The following is a 13,370-nucleotide window of genomic DNA, read 5'->3' on the forward strand; positions in this document are numbered from 1 at the left end:
AATTTTTTTTTTTATTATCAAAAACCCAACAAAACAATGGCCATATGCAGTGCTATCCTCCACTAATGAAATGCAGCTATATCTAGGGGCAGGGACATAATGGCTCTTTTAATTGTTCAGAGCAGATGCAGTAACGTTTTAGGACAGGAAGAGGAATGTTGTTGTACATCACTGGCCCTGGAGGAAGAATCTGAAGAAACAGCATATCATAGCCTGAATCTTGCTCATAGTCAGAGCAAGAATTAATCTACCACCACTAACTTGTGTATGTAGATGTTATGGAGTCTTCAATGTCTGCAGGAATTCATGCATCTTCTGAATGATGAATTCTCTTACTTTGACATTGACTGAGGAGTGAGGAACTTCACCAGCTTCATAAATCATCCTATCTCTGATACCATCTGAGTGCCATTGGGAAAAGTTCTATTGTTCTATTAGTAAAGCCCAGCCCCACAAGTTGTGGTGGAATGGGCTAAATGTTCTCACTGCCATCAGCCCTATTTGTGACTGATCTGTGATTCAGTATTAGTAAATCTAAATATAATATTGTTGAGAGGTTGTGATATACAGAATTTTCTAAGTATTTCACATTTTACAATGGAGAAAGATATCAGCTACGGGACGTATTTTTAACTAATAACTTGAAAGGGAACAGTGTTAGAATAAAATTTCCAGGGCTTCTGGAAAAACCTACTCAAGAAGAATATAGTCATACAGCCATCCCAGAGAAGTTCACCATCCACAATGCAGACATGTTACTACAGGCAAATAAACTAGCTTATGAAAACTAAGTGAAATGGAGTATAAAATAACCTTAAATGCAAACATCATTAGGTGAGATTTACTGCAATGTGGTTGCTGTCTGAGTCAAAATTGTATTAGAGACAGCTGTTCATAATCACTATCCAATTCCATGTGGGGGCAGTCCGTACAAGAACAATAAGATCCAGAAAGCATCACTAAACTTCACTAGTGTGATGGGCACAGCTATTAGGTTCTTTCTTCACCATTACAGTCGATGGGTATCACATAGAGTTGCACTCATAGTCCATCTCTTTGCATATTTCTGCACAACCACTCTCCTACCACCTTGTCCTCTCCTCATTTTATCCATGGACTGGCACACCCATACATTCAAGTATCTGGATCACCGGTTGAATGGACACCAAGGTATACAGATGCAAATCAAAAAAAAAAATGCAAGGACAAGGCTTTAGGATGAAAAAGGAATTAAACAAGGGCCTTGCAAATTCAGTATTCCAAAGCATGTCTCAGCTTTATTGGCACAACCTAGCAATAGTCTTTCTAGTGTAAGGTTGAGGAACACTTGTGAGTACAAGTCTTGTCAGGGCCTGGGTAGATGATCTCTGAGCTGACCATCCATCTCTCCATGCCACCAGTGATGAATAATGAATGTATTTATCACTGTCCAGTGAGAGAAGCAATATATTTATTGTTTATTTATTTCACCATAAATAGAACATACTTTTACAGCACAGTTGGAGATTGACTTTGGAGAGTGAGTCTCTGCAACCTCTTTTTAGTAAATATTCACCACGGAGAATTTTTGTTAATACTTTTTAACCATATAAAAATAATATCTGAGGGATATTCTCCTTTTTGTTAAATAGGGTTTAACCAAACAACACCCTGAAAAAAATATGCCTGCTGTTGTTTTACACAAGTTTTTAATTTTTGCTCTTGTGTTTCTTAGATTCTTTGACTCCAAAGCTAGAACACCTGCAGTGTTACCATGCCAATATGACTTTCAGAGAGGGCTGAATGTCAACATACGATGAGCTTTCATTTATAGCCTGATGGCATCCTGGTTACAGAGACAACATTAGGTAAAGTTTACATGCAGACCCTGAAGCCTATGTTGTGAAAATCAATGAAATATTTCCAACTGATATTAATAGATGACAGAAGTGTCTGAAGTTTGGACTACCAAAGGTAATAAAGACAAAGAAAGAACATGTGAGGTCAGCTTCAAAAACAGTAAAATCAGTCCATCTAAGGCTTAATAGCAAGTGTTTTGGTTACTGTGATAGACAAAAGTTTTGGGATACATTTAGTTGTTCTCTCAATGAGCCAAATGGTGGAAAATGGGCATGAAGAGTTATTCTCCCAAAAATATAAGGAGAAACCCAGAAGAACCAAAGAGAAAATGAGGACTTGTGAAAAAGTGAGAAGTCACAGACTTGAAACCATAACAGTAAATCAGTAGAGGCAGTATCAGGCAGCAAAAGTTCAGATGCTAGGAAGTGACTCATGCTTAGTGAATAAAGGCAGGAAAGCCAGTGGTGCCTGGGGAGAGTGGCACAGTCACAGAATGTGGGTTAATCACTCAAAACATGCTGAATGAAAAAAGTGTCATTTGAAGGACTTAGGTAAAAAAGGTCTCAAAACTGAGGTAAAGTCCAGAAGAGTTTTAGCCACAAGCACTGTTAGACACACTGAAGTATTTCATTCTGCGAAATGCTAGGTAATGCCACTAACTTGCATTTCAGATTTGGAAATAGCAATAGAATTGAATTTCATCCAGCTAACTGGAATTAAGACTGTCTATTAGAGAGAAGACGAAAATGTCAGTTGAATAGTTGGGCTAGTGTAATCATTTAAAAATTCTGTGATGATGTGTCAAAAACCTATAATAATATTTCTAAGAGCCCCAGAAATAGTGGTGTATTCTATGCACAGTTTTCATTATTTTCAGTAAGGATGCCTCAAAAATACCATATTTACCAGTAACAGAAAGAACAGCATGATCAAGACGTAGGAAACTCTCTAAGTTCACCTGTGTGCTTATGCACACCAGAAGTATCACAACCCATTTTCTGAGTCATAATTTTCACTGTTCCTGTACCAGCAACTCCCTAACTACAAACAGTAGGGCTTTTCTCTCCCCAGGGAAAATTGTTTTGTCAACATATCTTGGCTGGATTCCACTGTGACAATGTAGCTGAAAATCCGACAGAGGTACAATGTCTACCCCAGCCTGAGCCTCACATCATAATTCACCACAACAGAAAGGGAGGCATGCCTTGGATTATTACTATTTTATTTGCATGGCTGTCAATATCCAAGGCCATACACAGATGATGATTTAACCTCCATTGCAATTAGGTTAAGAATGCTGTTCCAATTACCATGCTGATTTCTCTTTGATGACCTGCTCACTCAGTGATTCAAACTGTCTCTGCTAACATGAGGACACTCTGCCTTGCATGACATTAATAAATCTTTCATCAGTACATTTCAGATTCATTGCAGTTACAAGCAAAGTTGTTTGAACTCATGTTGTGCTGTTTGATGTATCTTTTAAGGATGCTCACAGCAGAGGGAGGCCAGAACTGGGACAGCCTCCTGAAAGATGCAGATACAAACCCTAATTTTACACTATCTGCTGAATCTTTGAGAGCGTTAGGGCTAGAAGCAGAATACCAGTTCTAACGTCCCTCCAAAGAATTCAGATCCAACCTCAAATTTTCCAACACGGCCTATCTGATCATCTAGACTTAGAAAAAAGTAGAGATGTAAAATACAAACATGCCCAGAATTTGATGTCAGATATAAATGGAAAAATATCTAAGAGTGAAAGTTGTCCAGCATTTTATTTAATAAACATCTTCTTGTGATACTGAGAATTGCATTTTATTAGGTGATAACTATTTTAAACTTTATCATCTCTGAAAGTGAGTTAAAATGAATGATGGGCAGGTCTTCATCAATTGTCAGGACACTGACCACTGAGGATAATCAAATTTGCTAAGCATGATTAGACACTAGCTTTGTGTTCAAGTCCGTGAGACAAGCAATACAATCCTTCTCTGATCAGGACTCTAAACCCACTAAAATGTGTACAGAAATTGTCCTCCCCCAACCCATGCCCAGAACAATGTTGTGTTGCAAAGTAATCCTGCTAGCTTCACAGGCATGTGGGCAAGCCCATGGCATGAGACAGCTGTGACTGTTTGTTTTTCTGTATTTAGTTAAAAAATTACTGAGGAGACCATCAGAAAGAGAGTAAAAATCATAATGCCATTTTAATGTAGGTGGAGGCTTTCTGCAACACCAGTCTCTCATCACAGGCACCAGTGAGCCAATCTTTTATCCATTTGATTCATATTCAAAGTAATTTTATCATCCACTGGAGTTGAGATTCTGAGGTTCTGACCAGATAGGTCTTTTACAGTATTCTTGCAACTCTCTTTTTTGGTGTAGATCTGCGACATATTTATCCTAAATAATTGCTCTGCTTTTCTTCTTTTTATAAAGTCATTGTTCAGATTTCAACCTCTAATTTTTTCTGTGCTGCACACCTCACAGTATGTAGATAAAACTGAAATCCTCTTTTTGCCAGTCAGAAAGTATCCATTGTTGAGAGATGAAAGCCCAGACTCCATTTCTAACACTGTTTTTGGGGAGCAGTATGCAGCTCAGTGGGGACCACCAGGTCAGAGGGGGGAAACAGGGAATATTGTCAGTATTTATTCTTATTTGTTATTTTATCTACACATGTATTATACAATATATGTAATTATGTATTTGTTAGTGTCATCTCTTTGTAATAATATATAAGTATACTTGTCATCGTTCCTTAACGCAATGTGTTTAGCTTAAATTCAGACACAGTCAGTAATTCCCTGACAAAAGGACTGAAATACTATTGCTTAGTTAAAAAATAGCTGAGCCTCACTGGCTATCTGGGATGATTCAATCCCATAAAAATGACCTTAGGAGACTGAAATGAGCAAGGTGGGAACAAATCACCTTGCAAAGTCCACAGAGGCACTGTCCACCAAGATGTTACCTGAAGGGTGGCATCATGAAGCATGCTGTGGGACCCTTGAAGAATTCACGTTTTTTTTCCATCATCCAATTCCAAAGAGTACAATGCCATTGGAAGAATGAGGTCAGGTATGAGCAGGAGTACTTTTGACCTCAAACCTTGGACTTTGAGAACATTTTCTAATTCAAGCAAAAATTAAGGCAGAGGATTAAGGTATAGATTGCACTTGACACAACTCAAGCCTCTAATTAATAGTTTCAACATAGCCCTCTTCACTGCTGCATATAACTTGTTGGAAAATACTGAGTTCTCAGGAAAGCTACTGGAAAGAAAAGTAGAGAAATACAGTCAGGTTATTTCTGTACCACCAAAATATTTCATAATTTTATGCTTTTTACATTTTTGTGCAAGAAGTGAAGGCAGAGGGACAGTTGACTGAACTCCACTGATGAAAATTTACTTTTCTAACTGATGAATGAATAAATATATTCAAGCAGCCAATATGGTCCACATACCACCACAACTAAAATAATAGCCTTCTATTTTCTATTATAATACATGCTGAAGTTCCGGCATCTTACCCTCTATCTTCAGAAAGCTGCTGACCCTCTTGGGAGGCATTTCACCATCCTTCAGGCTCACTCAAGCTACTGAAGGGAAATGAAGCAGTGCCATAACACTCTCTTAGTGGAAAGTGTAACTCTCCATGGACTGTTCAAAAGCAGGGGCAATCCTGACAGTTACAGGTGTGCACAGGCATCATTTTGTGAGAACAGTGAATGATAGTGATTACTGTCAACACTCCTTTTATGACATTTTGATCACTGACCATTGCCTTTCACTTGCGTGAAAGGCATCTGTTTTACTTTCATTCACAGCCTTCAAGGGAATCCATACAGCCTAACCTGATGCCCCATTAAGAACTCATCAAGCTCTCTGCCTGAGGCCAGTTATCAATCCTACACCTAAACCGAGAGCACCTCTTCCACAGTAGATTTGCTTCTCTCGTGGAGACATTAGTGTTCACCCTTGATAAAGATCCTCGTCATTCAGCAACCATCCGCAGCTTGCTGACCACCTGGGAAGAGGCAAGCAGCCTATTATGAAAAAACAACTGTGACTGGCAGCCTGCAGCAGAAGGACTGCAAAGAGAAATGGGTTTGGCTGTGGTCATTAAGGTGAAGACAACAACTCATTCAACAGCAGCTGTGCTGGGGCTGCATGCAACAGCTCCTTATGAGCCACAACAGGGACCAGGGCAATATAGAATGGCCTTGCACCCTACACTGGAAACACTTCCACAGTAAGCATTTCTCTAGGAAAGAGCTAGGTATTTTGCTGGATGACTATTTCTACAATCAGGCACATGCAAGACATTTTCCCAGACACGCAGAATGCCTCTGGGGTTTTCATACTCCAAGGAACATGGCATGTCTCTTGGAAGCAATACTTGTTCATGTTGGTTAATCTTCCTCAATAGCTTGTTTATGCCTCCACCATATGTTCACTGTCTGCTTGCAGAAGCTGTGTGGCTCTTTGTAATCCCTGGTACCCTTTTCTTTTCCAAAGGCTGTTTATTATCTTTTAAGTTTTGAAGTTTACTCTCTCTTTCACCAGGGACTCTGCTCTCCTGTATTTCTCCAGGACTGCTCAGGTCCTCACTAACTTTTCCTCATACAATTCTGTCACCAAACCTGTAGCTCCTTTTATTAAGACTCAGCTGTTTGCCTGCTTTTTTTCCACCAACAACATCTTAAATTCAGATGCCCCCTCTCAGCTCTCTAAGAGACTAAAACAACATGACAATATACTGGACTAAGCTCTGCAAGCTGTCCTTTCCACCAGCTCCCATTCATCTCATTCACCAGAAGTTAGTCTATTCTCCTTCACCTTGGCTTTGTCATTTTGGCTGGTGGCTAACAGCTCAACTATGCCATAATCTCTCTTTTGCTTTTGCTCTAGATCCCCTGAAAGTGCATTCTTATTTCAGCAGTGACATAACATTTTATTTTCTTAATGTCAACACAACTGTGGCAGGATTCACCTGTGCTTTCACAGTTCATATCATCCCCAAACATTCCACTTGTATGTTTAATGATTCTACCCTCTCTGTCTCCTGAAAATAGTTTGTCCTCCAAATTCTCTACATGATTACAAACCTTTCTTCTTGTAAAGACAAATGTAAAGCCAAAAACGTAAAGCTTTACTGCCAAAAAAAAAGTGACCTCAGCTTCTTCATTTTGCTACTGACCAGTGGAGCAAGACCTCCATATACTTTAGCTAGATTAGGCTGTAATTTCACTCTACTCTATTCACTTGCGTTCTCCATCATTATTACCATGAATGCTGTACATGAAAAGCAGTTTTCCATCACTTCTCTACACTTGAAGAGCCAGGTGTGCTATCACTACAATATCCCAACAGCTCTAGAACATGGCATCACATATTGACGCACCCAGCAAGAGCACCCAGTAAATATTGAGGGAGCTATTGAAATCCCTTCCTTCTGCATGTACAGCCCTGGTCTGTGAAGGAGACATGTTTAAGTTTTCACCAGGGAACTGAGAGGAGCAACAAAACTCTGGACAGCAGCTGAGGGACGTGCTGCTGAGGCAAGGCATGAATCTTTTAATGAGATTAGCACACAGAAGCAAGAAAGAGGCAAGCAAATGTTAGAATTACAGAGAAATCCCTGTACCAAGAAAAACATTCACCAGGATGTTGCTGAGGACAACAAAAAAATACAAGGGAGCAGTGCTTTGCAGGTGAACAGGCTAGATTTAGACTTGCACAAAGAGCAATCAATCAATTTTTGTGCTAGCAGCAGTGCCGGAAAAGTGCAGAGCGTAACTGAACTTGGTTTACTTGTTTTATGGAGTTTTAACAGGCTTTTCAGAGCATCTGGCAGAAAGGAATATGGCAAATTTTAACACTATTCATCATTCTTAAGGAACTGATCAAGCTTATAGCTAGCTGATGTGTGAACCTCGAGAGGGAGTGAGTTACTTGACAATACACTGCACACAAGTATCTTGCTTCATTATCTTTTAAATATATACTAAGTATGTGGAATTTAGAAACACTATAGTGGTAAATACAGTAAAAATCTGAGGCCACAAGGAACCTAGTTTCAAGAACAGGACTAGGACTTGACTCTCCTGGATCCATTAGAGGTGATATGATGTTATCAGAGAAGACAATGAGCTCTCTCTGAATATTAGCAGTGTTGAGTGTGGGATGCACAATAAAGCACTTTGATATAAACCAACAGAAAATGGAGACCATTCATCATACAGTTTCTACAGCAAGGGGGAAATTCAGCATACCTGGATGATGTTGTGAAGAAAGCTAAGACTTTTTTAAAAGGGAATAAAAGCATAATGGTAGCACATCTGCAGTTTATATTGTATAAGTGCACTCATTTATGCTATGTAAAGCTAATATAAATAGGCTGCCAGATGCTACAGCTAATATGAATGACTGGAAATATCTGACCTAATGGTGTTTTGCACCTACACTGCATTCTGTTTGCATTGCTATAAATGACAACACAAGACACCAAGCAAGTGGAAAATTGAGAACAGTATTTTGGGTTGGAATATAAAGCAGTGATGTATGGTGTCCCAGTGCTGCTCCATTCATTTAAATGGGAGTTCAGATGTATACATCAATGCGGATGGAATTAGTCCACTTCAGAATCCTGCTTTTGTTCTTTGCTAAACAATGGGAAAAATTCCCACAATACAAAGCTTACAATGCACAAATAAATCTACATCCTTCACCTGATCTACAGTCCTAGTATGCATCCACTGAAATTATTTTTATTGCCTCTTTTCAAACAAAATGCTTGTTCCTAATGAGAAGTCCTGTATTATAACTTAAATGCCCATTAATATGCACCTAATTTATCAAGAAGGGAAGTGACAAAATACTTTCAGGGAAGCACTGGGTGTATTTCTAGATAATAAAGGCATTTTTAACCAGCAGGAGGACAGCTTAACAAAGGCTAGTGTCAAGAATTTTAAAATAAGATTGGTTTAAGCTAGAAGTTAGAGTACAGAGCTGTTAGCTTCTGGGAAAAGTAATCAGTTCTCAAGGTAGTTTTTATTTTATGAAGTTTTTCCTAGATTAGCCCCTTACTGGAAATGAATTTGGAATCAGATATGTGTTATCAGTTCCAGTATAGCAGTAAATGGGTGAAACTCCGCAACAGGAGTCATGCAGAATCACACATATTTGCAACAGTGAGATCAAAAGAGATCTCTCTGTTTTCTTATTGAAATATCTCAGGCCCAGTTATCCAGCCCCGAGTCAATAACTTGTATTTGACTAAAGCACTCTTTGTCTCAGATTAAAGCTTGTCTCCTAGAAAAGCTTTCAGCCCCTACTGTAAAATCAGAAGAGACTTTGTCCCTATCCCTTTCCTTGTACTTTGTTCTGGTGGTTAATCGCCATTACCATGTTTTCTGGAAAGCTTCTTTTGAGTCTTAATTCAGCTTCATCTTCTGCTTCTTGTGGTGCATCTCTCCTCCAGGCAAAAGAGGTTCTTAATACTGTCCATTTTTTTCTCTTTGTGAATACAGTTTATAAAAAGCACAACCTAATTTTCATCTGCACATGCACACATGCACATACAGACTCTTGCTTTTAATCAGCTGCAGCTTGTATGGAGATTTTCTGATCATTTTTATAAAAATATTCACCTCTGACTTTGAAATGGAGCTACCACTGTGCTTATCACAGCCTTCAGTATTTGTAATCACTCATACCACCATCTAAATAAAATATGATTTGCCTTCTTGTCTAAATTTTTCTTCAAACTTCTCACCTGTAATTTTGTTTAACCTTTGTAGTGATGAAAGGGTTTCTCATCGGATTTTTCTTCCAGTTGTAAATGCTTCTGTTCATCTCATGAAGACTGATAAACTTTATTCCCTGAGTCTTTCCCTACATAATGGTTCCCCATCATGCAGTCATTAACTCCCTAAAAATTAGTTAATAACTTCTTTAATTGAAGATAAATATATTCCTGTCTTTTCAGTATTTACGGCCTGAAAACTTGATATAGACCTTCCAGAAATGTACCTGGAAGCCATGTGAGATAAGCTAAACAGACTAGTAACTGTAGCTGCACTTTCATCTACCAGCACCTAGTAGTTCATCATATTTGTGGTGGTTTTTTTTGTGTTTTTTTTTTGAGTATCAGTCCAACATTAGCCCTGTCTTTGCCCCTTCTAGGTTCCCTAGTAAACTAACGTTAATTGCACGCTAAGATCAGGTGGACAGACATCTGTTCCTCTATTATCTTTTTTTTTTTTTTTTTGACTCTTAAACTCAGTAATCTGACATTATTTGATGCAAAATATTCTCTAGGAGAAATTGCCTAACATCCTCATTTTATTCATAGATTGGAAATTTCACCTCTGTGTGATAAGTTAATCACCTACATCTTTCCAGCTACAGGACAAAAGTATTCTTTGAAAAATTCCTGATTTCTCTGCACCAAGAAGAGCTTTATTATCTCTCTCTACCATTGAGAGCAATATGTTTTGCAGGGTTTTTTAGTTCCTAATGTAACCAAAAGGGAAGAAGTCTGTATGACTTACAAGCATGGATTTTTCTCTATTTGTAACCTCATGTTATTTTTTTTCTGCACATCACAATTTCCCGGGGTTATTGATTGCCATCTGTTTCCCTTTTTCAATGTTAACTATAAATTGCTTTGAAAAAATTAACAGCCTCCCTTGCACATTAAGCTAGAATCAAGTTTTAGACAAAGTCATTGTTTTTCCTGATTTGTCGATTCTTAAAATTAAAAAAAAGCTTTCAATTTTCTTTTACATTCTTCTATTGCCTCCTCTTCAAACAGCTCTGCTAATGATTTTCTTTTAGCTCAGTGAAGTTGTCTTTCTTTTGAAGAGCTGTGCATCTGCATGTCTCTTTATAAGTGTAATGGTTGCTTCTACTTTCTGTTTGCTTATGTGTGTAACAGGGTCATGATTGCTGGTCAACCACCATCTTCCAGACCAATGAGTAGTTCATCTATCCATCACAATGAAGACCAGAATAAAATAATTTGGTTCTTTGTGATAATGCTGATATTACAAAATTCTTCTTTTTTTCCAAATGACATCATAACAGGGGTGTGTGATGTATCTCCTGTGCAACTCCTGGGTAAAGCTATTTCTTTCTATCCAAACATGAGAGTGTGCCAGTCCACTGAGTGGCTCCCCCAGCCTTGGCTTGCCCTCACGCAAACCAGCTGTCTCCTACTCTCTGGTTTTGGACATGTGGACAGAAAGAAGCTAGGAAGCATTCATGATGTCTTCAGGCTGTAGAAAAGTGATAGCCAAAGACAATGAGGAAAAAAAAAAAGAAAAAAAAAAAAGTTAAAAAATACTGTGTGAACATCAGAAGGTAAAAGCTGCATGCTGGCTCTACTCTGCTTAATGACACACAAGGCTATGTGGTATTAATCTTTCACTGTCGTTTCCAATCGACAGCCTAAAACCAAACTGCACCTTGTTATCTCCTCAGTTTTCATCATTTAAATTGATTTACTTTTACCACTTTAATTATGATTCACTTTGATAAAATCCCAATAAAATCAAACTCCTTAAGTGAGAATTACACGGGCTTTTGGGTTTGTTTTTTCTTTTTTACTAAAATCCTTAATTGTTGTATTTTTTAGCCTCTTTCCTAAAAGAAAAGATGTGAAGCACGCTGTGTCTAATAAATTCAGAATAACATCAATTGATCTCCACATATTGATGTCACCAATTTGCCCATGAATGCCATGGATGAAATCTTAGCTCCATTAGGAATCATTAATTTCTTGAATGCATTTATTATTCAAGCCCACTTGCTAGTACTTTTCTGCAAATAATTCCATCTCTGGAGCTTGTGGGGTGTGTGTGTCATCTTTACCCACAATGTTAGAATGTCCCTCCTGTCTTTTTCCACTGATATGAGCAGAGATTAATTCTCTCTTCTGATACCAGTTCTCAGACTAGCATCTCTGTAACTTGTCAGTGCTTAAAATGGGTTGAGTTAATCTCAGGTGATCCATTTTAGGATATATACTGATTAATATACTGGATTAATGTAGTTTCATTAATCACTCAGCCCTTCAGTGAAACCAGAAAATCTCTACCACTGTCACTCACACTTTGAGTATTAATTTTTGAAGAAGCTTCCAAATCATAGGCACTGCTCTCAAATAGATAATGTAGCTTTGTTACTTCATTAGCTTTAGTAGTTCAGAATTTAAGTAGCTGCATTTCTGACATTTATATAAACATTACCTCTATGATGTCACCATATTTTTCAAGTAACTTCCCTTGGATAATAAAAGAAATCTCAGTATTTCTCCATTTAGCTAGTGGGACATATTCAGTTCTGATTTTTAACAGAACCAATGAGGTAACTTCGTTATCAGTAGTTACATACAGTGTTGAAGCTGGCATACAAGACAGCACAACTGAGATAGGTGAATTTCTTTGGAGAAAGATTTATTGCACTTTGCGGTATGTTCGTGTTGCACAGTTATCATTTTCCTGAAATCGTTTGTTTCTGTTTAAAACAAACAAAAACCAACAGCAGGAAGACTTTTTAATTTAAAAATAAAAACGAATAAATATAGCATTTCTGTGTCTTGACATGTGGATGCAATTTAAATGAGCAGACAGATGTTTACAAAACATCAAACCTAGCTGCAGTCATTTTCTTCCTAGATTAGACATACAGAAAGAGTCAGAAGATGAATTTGTTCCTTGATTAATGTTGCTGAAGTTACACCAATGTAAATTCTGCACTGCTATCTTGTTTGAAAATAAAAACTTCATAAGTTTCTGCTGAAATACGCACTGACTAAGCATGAGTTATAAAAGCTAAAATAGTTTAAAGCTGTCATTTGAATTTCTTCTGTCTGTGAAGGTGCTGTACAGGGCCAGACATACAAAGCAGAAGCAGCCTGAGGATGCTCTCACTTCTATGAGCTGAGATTAACCTTTAGTTTTCCATGGAGCGGTGGGCAATGTGATACAGAGGAGCAAAGCATCCTCTATGTGTAAATGGTCTGGTTCACCTTCAAGCTGCACTGACCTGCCTTACCCAGACAGCCTTGCATTTAACGGCAGGCAGTCCTATAAATCTAATGTGAAGGGAAACATGCATTTCAACACAGCTTGAGCTCAGATTTGATCTCTTTTGCCTTGCAAGGCACTGCATATTATCAGGATTGGATCTGGGTGAATAATGCCACTTCAGATCACTGGTGAAAATTAATCAGACAAAAAGATTTTCCCCACACCCAAACTATTTTGATTTTTGTGTTTGTTTATTTGTACCTTGGGTGGGATGTTGATTGTTTTATTTTCTTTTAATTTTCCACAGACTGAAAAAAAATGGGGATGGAGGTGACCTGAGTCCTAAAAATCATTTAGTTTGAAAACATCCATTATGAAGCATTTCCTTTGTACTTTGAAAAACTGGAATGATTTGAAGGTTTTGGTTTTGTTTGCTTGTATCTTGCCAAACAAAGCACAAGAAAATAATCATTCTGTGAACCTGGAGGTAC

Source organism: Anas acuta, chromosome 7 (assembly GCF_963932015.1).
Source record: "Anas acuta chromosome 7, bAnaAcu1.1, whole genome shotgun sequence".
Lineage (NCBI taxonomy): Eukaryota > Metazoa > Chordata > Aves > Anseriformes > Anatidae > Anas > Anas acuta.